The 14,025-nt window shown below is 45.1% G+C and overlaps 1 pseudogene; it reads right to left on the bottom strand.

Moving 5' to 3' along the window:
• Positions 1-14,025, bottom strand: part of LOC103203635 — a 30,147-nt pseudogene continuing 16,122 nt past the window's right edge.

Raw genomic sequence — 14,025 nt, 5'->3', positions numbered from 1 at the left:
CTACTTGGTATCCACCAAGCTCCAGAGATGGTCACTGATGAATTTCTGGGAGAGCTGAGTACTGTCCGGGTGGATGGGCTATGTGACGCTGGGGCTGTGATGGATGCCTTTGATCATGCCCAGCTCACATTTGTAATCCCACTTGATTTTACTGATCCGGTGATCATGACTGAAGGGACAGTGTGTTAGACTGGGTTCTCTAGAGAAACAAAACCAGTAAAGCTTATATGTATAGAAAAAAGAGAAATTTATCTTAGGAAAATGGCTCACACACTTACAGAAGCTGGCAAGTCCCAAGTTCCTGGATCAAACGTCAAGCTGGAGGCTTTTCCCAACTCACACAGCTGCAATGGCTGAGGAGCTCAAGGTTGGCAGGCAGTATACTGGCTGTTGACTCCAATGAATGACAAATCCAAGATCTCCAGGCCAAATGGTGAATTGTTTGCTCATGGACAGTTGCAGGCAGCACAACAGAATCCCAATCCATAGAAGAATGTCTCTTTTCCCAGGATGTCCATAAATATACTGGAAGCAGTTCACACCCTTAGGGAGACTCCCTTTCAACAGATTGGCTGCTCAAAACATATACATCTGATCCCATCATGGTAATGACCACATCACAACTGCTTAAACCACACAGAATTGTGGTCCAGCCAAATTAACACACAGCTCCAACTGTCACAGATGGTGACCATTGTGTCTCTGTCAACTTCCTTCTCCTGTCTTTGGAGATCATCGACCTCCAGCTCCTTGAGCTCCTCTGGCTCTCTGGTGAGCTGAAGAAGGCTGGCCTTCAGGCAAGTGTCCTCCTCACTGGCCTTCTGCATTTCAGCTTCAAGCTGCTGCAACACAGCACCCCCCTGGTGTGCCTTCTCCTTCATGTCGAGAAGACTTTGCGCCACTTCCTTCTCAGTGGTGAGGATCTCTCACAGTAGTCACTCTGCACTGTCCTGCACCTCTAGCGGCCAGTCTACCACCTGCTCGTGGTGTCCCAGCAGCTGCCATTGCTGCACCTCGGCACGGTTGGCCCCCAGCGGGTTCAGGAGCCCCTGGCTCAACTCTTCCACATCGTGGAACGCCACCTTCAGTTGGAAGTACTGAGGATACAACAATATAGGTGAAAGGCTGAGGTTTAAGTAGATCAGCCACACAAAGACTGAAATCTAGCTTCCAAACAGGTCGATTCCAAGTTGCATCAAGGTGATCTGCCCCCATGCCTGTCCTGAAGCAAAAGGAAAATGTCTGTAGAAAAATAGGACCTCTAGCTAACTAACATTTTCACATACAATGTCCAGAATTAAACTTTTAAAATATAAAGAACACAGTAGAGCTGACAAGGGGCAAGGTTGTGGTCACTGCTTGGTCACAGCCAGATACTCAGAGGGACCGAGTAGTTGAACCTGTGGGCTTGGAACCATAGTCGCAGGGGACATCAAGCTCAATTGGCATAACATGCTATACAAAACATTGTTCCACCTCCGACTTTGGCAAGTAGTGACTGGGATCTTAAAAGCTAGCAAGCTGCCATCTAGATGCAATGATGGGTCTCTCCTCATCCAGAGCAAAGAAGAATGAACAAAACCAAAATTCATGGAAACAGTTAGTCCTAGTGACTGGTACACCATCTGATCTGCAGCCTGTACAACTATGAGACCAGAAGAACTAGATGGTGCCCGGCTACCATCGTCATCCACTTGGAAGGGATGTAGGAGATCCTTGATAGAGAGGGAGAACAATGTGAAACAAAACTCAAAATCATTTGGAGAAAAAAAAAAATGGGGGGACCAGGTTTGTTGGTCCAATAGAGCCTGGTGGAACCACTGAGACTATGGCCCCTAGCTGCCCTTCAGGTCTGGAATTGAACCCACACCTGTGGTTTCCAGCCAAACAAAAGACAGGCATATGAGTTGAACATTTACCTCAGGTAGATACACTCCTTGGAGAGAACAATCATGGGAGAAAGAAGGGCTGCTTATGCACAGGGAGACAGCTCAGGGGGCAGGAGTGCATGGAGGGATGGACACTGGGAAGAGGTAACTATGGGGAGGAAGTGGAAGGGGAGCTGTTGCATTGTGGTAAATTGTGGTCAATGTCATAGACAAAGTTTATGTGAACTGCTGTATGGAAAGTGAATTTGCTCTGTAAATCTTCACCCAAATCCCAATATCACAATATATATATATAAAGAACACAAAGAGACAAGTGATCCAAAACGAAGAAAATGTATATATAGTAGGAATAAATCCACAAGAGAGTAAGATAGTGAAATTATCAGGCACAGATTTTAAAACAACTGTGATAAATATATTCAAGAAAATAGATTATGAGATGGAAAGTTTCAGCTGAGAATTAGAATCTTAAAAAAACAATAGAAATTTGAGAACAGAAAATACAGTAACTGAAATTCTGAATTCAAAGAATATTTAACAACAGATTAGACACAATGAAGAGATGATTAATGAACCAAAAGATAGTTCAGAAGAATATATACAGACTGAAGCACAGAGAAAAAATGTATGGGATATTGTAATAGTTAAGTTTGTGTGTCAACTTGGTTGGGCCTGGTTGAGTGGCTGAGCAGCTGGTGGTAGTATTCCTCATGATGAGACTGGTATCAACTCCATGGTGAGATCTACTGTGAGCAGCTGAGTAGCTGCCCTAGGGATGTGGTCTGCTTCCTGTACATAAAGAGAAGCCTTGGGGAATGGTCTCTAGTTTATGGCATGCTTGGATCCTGGATGTAGCCATGTCGTTGTTCAGCAGCCTGCCATACTCTGCCGACCTTGGGACTTTCAATGGACTTGAGTTAATGGCCTGCTGTGTGGTTTGGTAACATCAGGACTGTGCCTTTTTACTTGTCAACCTTGGGCTTGTCAGCCTCAGCAGCCAGTAGCTGTCTGAGTGAAGAAAAGCCTCTAGCTCCAGTGGGCCGGGAACAGGAGGCAGAGCTGAAGCCCAAGGTTGAGGGGCTTTCACCCAGCTACTAGAGTCTGGTACTTTGAACTTGGACTTAATGTCTCCAAACTGTTAAGAGAATAAACTCCAGCTTGTTATGGCCATCCCATTCATGTTATATTTCTGTCAGAGTGACACTAGGTAACCAGAACAGATATATAGTAAAAGGTTAAGAGACATGTGATATGGTGAAAAGCTCTAACATATTTGTGAAGTGGAGCTGCAGATGGGGAGGAAATAATAGGTCAGAAGTAATATTTGAAGAGATTGAAAAAGCAAACTAAGCCTTCATCCTAAACACAAGGTAATGCTAGAAGAATCTGAGGTAGAAGATACACTAAAGGTCACCATAGCATCAATGAAACCCAAACTGAGAAAAACTCCTAACTTTATTGACAGAATCCTTTACAATAGCATCCTAATAGAATAGGAAAGTTCATTTCAGATCTAAATATTATTTACTTCAGGCTCTATTGTCCTACAAAAGATGTCTGGCTTTTAATAAAAAAATTGAGAAACACAAAAAAGCAAGAAAACACAACCCACAGTCAGGAGACAAAAATCAACAAGATTCACATATGATCCTGCAGTGTAGTGAATTATTTAATATGGCCCTTCTAGCCATAGTTCTCCATTTTGTGATATATTGTAAATCCTAGCCTCTGTCTGTGGTTTTGGTCCCATTGTGGACTAAGTTGCCCCTTATGTTAATGAGGCAGGATTAGAGTAGGATGTATCTTGACACCAACTTACTAAAGGGTGTGACTCAAGTCATCACCCTTAGTTTTCCTTCAGGAAAATTATGTCCAATATATATGAATGCTCTAGCAAAGTTTTCTCTCATTCTGGATCTTGCATCTAGTTTGCATCTAGTTTGCATCTGACCTCACTGGTTCTTGGGACTTAAGACAGCAGCCAGTTGTTTGACTTAATTACTTAGGTTCATCAGCCCCTGCAACCATGTGGGTGAGGAGAATCCTCCAGACTGATGCCTAACCCACAGATTTGGGACTTGCCAAGTCTCCACAACTACATCAGTCATTTCCTTGGTCATTCATGAATTCTGTGAGTTGTTGCAAATTACAGAACCCTAAGATGGGAAGGTTTCAACAAACAGATATCATGCTAGAAGCACTCACTCATCTATGCCAAGAAATTTGGAAGACAGTTACCTGGCCAGCTGACTGGAAGAGATTCATATTTGTACCCATTCCAAAGAAAGGTGATCCCACAGAATGTGGAAATTATCAAACAATATCATTAATATCACTCACACACAAGTAAAATCTTGCTGAAGATAATTTTAAAATGATTACAGCAGTATATTGACAGAGAACTTCCAGAAATGCAAGCTGGATTCAGAAGAGGACATGGAATGAGGGATATCATTGCTGATATCAGATAGATCTTGGTTGAAAGCAAACAATACCAGAAAGATGTTTACTTGCGTTTTATTTACTATGCAAAAACATTCATTTGTGTAGATCATAACAAATTATGGATAACATTGAGAAGAATGGAAATTCCAGAACACTGCATTGTGCTCATGAGGAACCTGTACATAGACCAAAAGGCCATTGTTCAAACAGAACAAGGGATACTGCATGGTTTAAAATCAGGAAAGGAGTGTGTGAGGGTTATATCCTTTCACCATACTGATTCAATCTATATGCTGAGCAAATAATCTGAGAAGCTGTACTATATGAAGAAGAATGTGGCATCAGGATCGGAGGAAAACTCATTAACCTGCTATATGCAGATGAGGAGCTCTGGTAGCATAGTGCCTAAGGCACTTGACTGCTAACCAGAAGGCTGGCGGTTCAAACCCACCAGCCACTCCTCAGAAGGAAGGTTGGGCAATCTACTTCTGTAGTGACACCACCTTGGAAACCCAAGGAGGGGTTGCTATGAGTCGGGGCCGACTCGATGGCATATGACAACAATATGCAGATGACACAACCTTGTTTGTTGAAAGTGAAGGTGACTTGAAGCATTTACTGATGAAGATTAAAGACTACAGTCTGCAGTATGTATTACACCTTAACACAAAGAAAACAAAAATCCTCATAACTGGATCAGTAAGCAGCATCAGAACAAATAGAGAAAAGACTGAAGTTGTCAAAGATTTCATATTACTTGCTTCCATGATCAACACCAATGGAAGCAGCAGTCAACAAATCAGACAACATACTGCGCTGGGCAAATCTGCTGCAAAAGACCTCTTTAAAGTGTGGAAGAAGAGAAATGTCTCTTAGAGGACTGTTGTTATGAGCAATCGAGTCAGACATGACTCATAGCAACCCCTCCTTGGGTTTTCGAAGCAGTATCGCTACGGAAGTAGCTTGCCCAACCTTCCTTCTGAGGAGTGACTGGTGGGTTTGAACCACCAGCCTCCTGGTTAGCAGTCAAGTGCCTTAGGCACTATGCCACCAGAGAGCTTCCCTATGCCACCAGAGCTCCCCTTTGAATACTAAGGTGCACTTAACCCAAGCCATGGTGTTTTCAATCGCCTCATATGCATGTGAAAGCTGGATAATGAATAAGGAAAACTGAAGAAGAGTTGATGCTTTTGAGTTGTGGTGTTGGAGAAGAATACTGAAAGTCCCATGGACTTCCAGAAGAACTAACAGATCTGCCCCAGAAAAAAGTACAGCCGAATGCTCCTTGGAAGTGAGAATGGCCAGACTTTGTCTCACCTTCTTTGGTCATATTGTCAGAAGGGACTATTCCCTGGAGAATATCGTGCTTGGCAAAGTAGAGGGTCAGCAAAAAAGCAGAAGGCCATCAATGAGATGGATTGACACAATGGCTGCAACAATGGGCTCAGGTATAGCAAGGATCGTGAAGATGACACAGGACCAGGCAGTGTTTTGTTCTGTTGTACGTAGGGTCACTATGAGTCAGAGCTGACTCAATGGCACTTAACAGCAGCAACATAAGATGGGAGAAAGAGTAATGAGGGGAGGAGGGGTGGTTGATGTTAGAGATAATGGAATGGTACAGCAGTCTGGAAAAGTTGGACATTTGGGACATCTTTAACCTCCACTTCATAGGGAGCAGCCTTGTAATGATCTGTATTCAGCTGAATACTCAAGTACATCCTCTGCAGATCTCCAGGGTTCTCTCTCTCTGCAGCTATATTCTGTCTGGTACTCTGCCCTGCAAATTGTAGTCACATGGCTCTCAGTCCTGTCTCAGCTGAGTGGCTTATTAGGGAACTAACAGGATGCAACTTGGGATTGGTATCAATTTGGAAGTAACAGAAACTCAGGATGCAATTCCTCAGTCAGGACAGCTTCTTCTCACTCTCCTGGGGGCCTTCTTGGGCAAGTGTTCCAACTCTTAGCTCCATTCATTGGCAAGCCCCACTACAGCTCTCTCATGTCCTGCTCCTGGTTCCTGCTGTCTTATCATCTCTCTTCTACTGCTGTGCTGCCACCTCTTGCTGTCCTCTGTGTTAGTTCCTCTCTCTTTCTCTCCCGTCTCCCTGCCCATTTCTCTGTTTAAACCTAGCAATATGCCAAGACTGACCAATCCCCTCATTACAGTTCCATATATCTTATATACATGATCCTACCCCCACAAGGGTGCCATATACCTTATTTGCATTATTAGCAATTACATTATTAGTAAGCTATCCAATTCCCTTGGTGGGCCACAAGCACCTCATTTGCACAGCCCCACTCAGTCATTTGGTGGGAGTTATAAAGACTACATGCTGGGATTATTGGACAGGGGATTATGTTAAAGGCCCTGATGGAAAAAATTAACAACATGCATGGATAAATGGGGAATTTCAGAGAGAAATGGAAATTATAAGAAAGTATAAGAAAGAGTAGAATGGAAATGGCTGGAGATAAAAAACATGGTAACAAATATGAAACATGCCTTCAACAGGTCATGAGTAGACTCAACATAGCCAAAAAAAGAATCAGTGAACTTCAGGACACATCAGTAGATATTACCCAAACTGAAACAGAGGAAAAGAATGTGGGGAAAAGAGCAAAACAAAAACAAAGAGTAAATAGAAGCTATGAGATCATTTCAAATATTCTAACATGTGAAATTGGAGTAGAGAGGGAATTGGGTAGAAGAAATATTTGAAAACATAATGGCTAAGCATTTTCCAAAAATAATGAAAAACACCACATTCCTGATTGAATAGGTTCTATAAAACCCAAAGTGGATTAAAAATATTTTTTAAAAGTACACTAAGACACCCCATGCTGCTGAAAACCAAAGATAAAAGATCTTGAAGGCAGGTAGAGAAAAAGACACATTACACACAGAGGAATAAAGAAAGATAAGAATTACAGCACAAATGTCCTCAGACGCTATGCAGGCAATGACTGGTATCCTTATAAAAAGAAGAGAGGACAAAGACACAGAGAGAGACACATAGAGAATAAGGCCATGTGACTACAGAAGTAGAGATTGGAGTGATGCTGCCACAAGCCAAGGTATAAATAGGGCCAGGAGAACCTGGAAAAAACAAGGAAGTTAAAATGCATTGACCCATGTCACCTTAGTTTTGTATATTTCACTGTACATAAATTATATTTCAGTAAAATCCATTAAAAAAATAAAAAAGGAAGTTTCTTCTTCTGATGCCTCTGGAGGGCCTGTCAACATTTTTATTTCAGATTTCTGATCTTCAGAACTGTAAGAGAATAAATTCCTATTGTTTTAAGTCCTTAGTTTGTGGCCCTTTGTTATTACAGCCACAGGAAACTACCTGGTGTGGTGGATATTAGGTGGCAGTGCTTGATGTTATGAACAATGTGGGAGCAATGTCCACAATAAGCCATGGGATGAAGAGGAAATTAGAGTCTTTTGAGCCACTGGGATCATGGCGATGGCTAACCAATTGCAGGGTTCTGAAAATTGAAATAGATGTAGAGCCTACAAAGGTGCTGTTTGACTTAACAGGCTGGAACATTCCAGCCCTGTTGGGAAAACCTAACTTAAGTCATCATCTTAGGGATTCCTTGTCCCATTAAGGACGGACCCTGCACCCTGCAATTAATCATACGTGTAGACTATGAATCTTCTCCAAAGCCTTCCTCGGAATGCCCTGTGGCCATTTGTAAGGGTCCCTGTGACCCCAGAAGGAGGAATACTCTGCTTTTCTAGGGTCATTAGATCCTGGCTCTCAAAGGACCCCAGTCAGCAACTGAGGTCCACTGGTCAAGAGTGGGGCTTATGGAGATCAGCTGAAAATGATGTTTTGGCCTGATGTATGTTATAGTGGGGCCAGTGGAACCAGAGGTCCCAGAATGTGCAAATAGATAGCTATTGTCTAGTCAACTCTGATTCATGATGACCTTACATATAACAGAACAAAATGTTGCCTGATCCTGAATCTTCCTGATGATTGTTGGCTATTGTACTAATCCATCTCACCAACGGTCTCACTTGCTGACCCTCTATTTCACTAAACATGATGTCCTCCTCTAATAATCCATCCCTCCTGATGTGTCCAAAGCACAATGTTCTGTTGTGATCCATAAGGTTTTCATTGGCTGATTTTCAAGTACGTAGCCAGCCCTTTTTTCCTAGTCTGTCTTAGTCTGGAAGTTCCACTGAAACCTGTCCACCATGGCTTCCTGCTGGTATTTTGAAATAGTGGCAGTTTCCAGCATTGGACAACATGCAAGCCACCACAGTATTAGATAGGAGGTCTGGTAGCATAGTGCCTATGGCATTTGACTGCTAACCAGAAGGCTGGCTGTTCAAACCCACCAGCCACTTCTCAGAAGGAAGATTGAGCAATCTATTTCCATAGTGATACCACCTCAGAAACCCAAGGAGGGGTCGCTATGAGTCGTATCTGACTCCACAGCAGTGAGGGTGAGGGGACAGAATTAGAAACTTAGTAACTGATAATAGTCATCTATCATTTACTCATTCACTCATCTCTGGCAAGAAGGCGGTTGTAGAAAGGGCCAAATGAAATCCCTGGAACCATGCTGTGGCCGCCCCACCCTTGCTGCCAAGAGCTAGCAAACCATGGCACTACCAAATCCCCAGGAGGATTGTGGCAATTAATGTCCCTCCAAGACTTGGAAGACATCCCTGCTGAATCCCCTTTATGGCTGTTGCAGCAGAAGCCAGAAGTGTCTAGAAGAATAATTGTGACTCAATAAACACTTATTCAGGGCGTGATACCAGTCACAGCTCAGGATCCAAGGTGGTGGCCCCTTGGATCAAATCAACACTGCTCCTGGCACCTCGTGTGCAGCAGTTAGTCCAACAAATGTTTTGCTTTTTCCTTCCAATCCTATCAGCAAAGATGATCAGTGTCAGTTGCGTTCATAGGGCAGGGAAAGCAGAATACCTTCACATTTACCCCGGGGCAATGTGAACTTTCTGACTGGCTATTATAATATAGTCTGTGGTTATTTTACTATCCCAAAGAACATCACCCTGGCCCATTATATTCCATGATGCTAACTAGGCCCATTGAACAGGACATGGCAGGGAAGAGCTTGGACACATTAGTTGGATTCCTATGTGCCCAAGGGTGGGAGCTGAACCTTTCCCAACTCAGGGGTGGCACGCCAGTGGTGTACCTAGCAGTCTGGGTGTCTGGAATGTGTTGGGATACAACCTCAGAGGTGGCTGCTACATGGTGCACAGATCACCATGAGAGCTGCCACTCCTGGTAGGCCTCTTTGGAATTGAGAGGTAACATATTCTATGTTGAGGTGTGCTATCCTGACCCATTTAGTGGGCAACCCCTGAGGCTGCAAGCACCAGGTGAGGCTTGGAGCATGAAGAGGTCAGGAGTAGGTCCAGGTGCAGTGTAAGCTGCCCTGCCTTGTGGACCTTCCATCCCAGGAGACCAGTGGTATGGGATATATTTGGAAACGTTCAGAAGTTTCCAGAAGAACAATCACAGCAAAGCTCTCTACTGTCTTTTGCAACAGGCCAAGCCCAACTCTGTTAACAACTGATTTCCACTTGACAAGAAGCTCCTGGCTAGGGGGTGAGTGCTGGAGAGGTTGGACACCAAGTGACTACATGACCCAAACTGCTCGTCATGGACTGGGTGTCCCAACCAGTGACAACCAAGGTAGAGGCTGCATCAGGCAGGAGGATGTCCCAGTTGATTCACCAACCCAGTGCAAATCCAGTGCAAAGTGAACTCAGGAGTCTTCCAAAAGAAAGGGATTTTCATACAATCCATGGCAGTGACTTGGCAAATGGTCAGTGAAGGGACCACAGGGCGAACACATTTGGATTTGTAAATACTTGGATTCTTCTACCCTTCCAATGTATTGTTTTTCTAGTGATGGCAATTCTGTATTCATAGAACTGGGGGTCTACTTTTTATACTTTTTTTTTTTTTTCACACTTGTTACACTTTTCTCTTCACACAGAGCAGACCTGAGAACCTGTGTCAGAAAAACTAGGCTTGCCTTTGGGTTCTGAAGATGTGAGAAACAGGCCGAGCTTGCTTTCTATGACATGACACCAAGGACCAAGAAGCAGCATAGATGAGGACTCTGAGGAGGACTCCACCCAACCCCTTGATCCCTCTGCCCGCAAAGGATCATTTGATTTTGGGTAAAAGCCAATTGATGACACTGACATCTTTCACCTAGAGCCACCTGCAGGTGTGATGTCATGAAACAGGTCACTTGGCATCCAGGTCCTTCACCACCTATTTTCTGGTGTCTCTGGCCTCAAGGGCCCTAGCCAGGGCCACAGAGAAGACAGAGCCACTGGTTATCAATCAGTGCTCCTCTGTCACACACAGCATTGTCCTAAGTGATAGAGTGACACTTTCTGCTCTTTAAGTCTCCCTTTTAGGTGGTGGGGGAACCAGTTTGTCTCCAGGAACAAACTTTACTGTTGCTAGCACAAATCCAAAGTGCAGCTGAAAAGCAGGGCGGGGAAAGGACAGACTTGAAGATTGCAAGGCAGATATGACCTGCCCGGGGGCTCAGATGGGGCTGCGCCAGGTGCCCCTCCACTCTAATAGTTCTTCCCAGTCCTTTGGGCTACCTCTAGGTCTCTGGGGCGGCTTTGCTCTGGAGATCTAAGCTCGGCTCCTCCCATGGCCGTTTCTTTATGACGACGTCATTCCAGATGCAGCTCATAGACACGAGAGGGCAGCAAACCAACTCAAGCCCCATCCCAAACAGCCACAGAGCTACCAGGTGAGACCGGGTAAGTTCAAGGAGTGTCCCGGGGTTTGCCATTACCGAAGGAGGTCAAGATCCTCCGCAAAGCTCCGAGCAGAATGCTCCAGGGAACCAGGGCATGTATTTGCTGGACACGAGGAACAGCTATGGGACACACCATACATTCATTTTCATTCTGTTGTAAATGTGTACAGGTCCTTCTCCTCACTTCCCAGATGGGAAAATAAGGCAGGAATCACATCAGGAAAGTTGTTTCCTTCACAGAGGCACCATTCTGTGCCCCCCATTGTGTCACCCACAGCGCTGAGCATGACGGCCAGAGAGCCCCCCACCACAGAGGGATGGGATCTGCAAAGGTTCCACTGCTGTGGTCCCCAGCAAACACAACACGGTCGGCTTCAGCATGTGTAGCTTCTGATGGGAGCATTCAGTACGTTCTCTTCGCAACCCACACTTCTCAGCATTCCCTTGGACACAATATAGTACTCACACCAAAATTTGCATCATAGGCCTCGGTAAGACCACAGAGGTGATATTTGGAAGTCCCATATTCCTGCTGTAGCATTATTTAGAACAGAATGACACCTTAATTTCGGTGTTTTTCTAAAAACAAGATATATCTGTACTGTGCCATGAGTCCATTTTCTTTTTTTTTCTATAATAAATAGCTTTTTTCTTAACTCCATGGATGTGGGCCTGGGGCACTGGAGTCTGCAGCAAATGTGGGACCCTTGAAGCGTTCTGCTCAGTGCTTCTCAGAGGATGCTGATCCTCTTCAGTAGCAATGAACCTGAGACACTCCTTGAGCACTTCACGTGGCCCCCTATGGTCTCACCTAGGTTAACCTGACAGCGCTGTGGCTGTTCTGGGTCCAAATTGGCTCGTTTCCCTCTGGTGGCCAGGAGTTGCACTGCATGCCTTTGCAAAGAAGAGGTTCATGCTCAGCCACAAGTCACCCCACACCAACTTCTTATCAGTGTCACATCCTAAACCACCCTATGTTCACTTACCTAGTAGTTTTTACTTTATGTTGTTGCTCTTTCTCAAAATAGAAAACTTTACATAATGACACTAAGAAAGCAAAACTCCTTCCTTGCCCCCAGGCCTTGCCAATTCAGGACCCACCAGCTCCTCCACTTTAATATGGCCTTGAATGGACTCCATGACTTGCCCCCCCCCCCCCACCAGCCACCTGGAGGCCTCTATACACTTGTGGAAACAGGAAGCTCACACTTATTCCTGGGGTATTTAAATAGTGTGTTTCCCTGTCTGCTCCTGAGAACAGGGCCCCATCTACAGGATTCCCCATGCAGCCCCTAGTTCCTACTCCCATATTCACCTCATGCTCAACCTTATGATGAACACAAAGGTAAGTTCTTGTCACATATTTGTAGAAGGAAGGAAGGAGAGAGGGAGGGAGGGAGACAACCTGCTCAGTTTTTGATAAGATTTCCCAACATCCTCTGACTCCTCTGGATGCCAATTCTTTCCTGTTTGAGTCTGTCTCCTGCAGTCAGTCTATCAGGTTCTGACCACCCCTGGAGCACCAAAGGGAAGTGTGAGGGTGTCCTCAGCTTGCAGGGGACAGGGAACGATAGTAAGTGTGGGGAGGTTGGAGGCCAGGGTGCTCACATTCACAGGTCAGCCAGGTAAACCTGATGGGTTATAGGGTTCAATCTGTTCCATACAATGTCCAGACCTTACAGGGGACATCTGGGTCCTTGGAAACAGCACTGGAAGGGTGGCATGGCTACCACAGTAAGAACACTTGCAGCCACTGGCCACAGGGACTCCTGGGGACACTGTTGTGACAGTCACCAGATCAATGGTCCTAAGACTCCCTCTGCCTCTAAGATTTCATGGTGGAGCCCTCTTCCCTTTCACCACTAGCCCTTCCAAGAGTCTAGTGGATGGAGACGTGATGCCCTGATTTGCCTGGGATCTGGGGGAATGGTTTCTAACACTGTGATGGCAACACCCAGTGTATGCATGGAGCCCCAGTCCCTCCATGGGCAGCCCCGCAGCCTCTGCACTGTGAAGCGGATCACTCTCACCAGCCTGAATGAGATGACGTTCATAAATAAGCTGCAAAATCGTAAAAGTTCTAGAGCAGTATTAGAAAGAAAGAGGGGGCAGGTGGCCATCATAAGGCCCTTCTCTGAGCCACAAGGGGCTCAAGGAGCTACTGCTGCCACCTGTCTGGTCTCCCCTCACTTTCTGCAAGCCAATGCTAGCATCTTCATGCTTGACAGGAGGGATGTGACAGTCTAACTGCTGCAGAACTTGCTCAAAGCCAGGGATGTTCTAAGTAGTACACTCAGTCCTCAAACTACAACTTGGGCCACAGAGTCCAGGTGTCCACCCTGTGCTTGCCACTATCCCTTAATGCAGAACTGTCTTTGGATGCCCTAGAAGCACAGCAGAACAAATGTGCCTCCCGCCCCCCCAGCCCAGATCTGCCACCAGCTAACCATGCCCATGTTCCTCCCACCCCTCCACTTCTGACTCCATCCTAGGCTCGCTTTTCTCTGGTTTGTCTCCTTCAGAACAGTGCTGGGACCCCATTTATAAAAAAGATCCAGGATAGGCAAATGCTCCGAGATGAAATTAGATTATTGGTTACCAGGGAATAGGGGTCACGGGTGTTAATGCTTACAGGATACCGAGTTTCTATTTGGGGTGATAAAACTTTTGAAAATAGTGGTGATGGTTGTGGAACATGGCAAATGTAATTAATGTTGCTGAACTATACACTTAAGATTATTAAAATGGTGTATTTTTTGTTACTGTTGATCCTGCTTGCTATGCCAAACTGCTCAAGGTCCAAGGTTGCCAAGGAAGACACGACTCACACACAGGCACTGGGTGGAACAACACTTTACTCAGATGGAGACAGAGCAAGGTCAGCTTCAGTAGTGGG

Source organism: Orycteropus afer, unplaced genomic scaffold, assembly GCF_000298275.1.
Source record: "Orycteropus afer afer isolate SDZICR_OR568_19922 unplaced genomic scaffold, OryAfe1.0 scaffold00219, whole genome shotgun sequence".
NCBI lineage: Eukaryota > Metazoa > Chordata > Mammalia > Tubulidentata > Orycteropodidae > Orycteropus > Orycteropus afer.
Note: the sequence above shows the minus strand (reverse complement) of the source record. Positions and strands in the feature narration are given on the sequence as shown.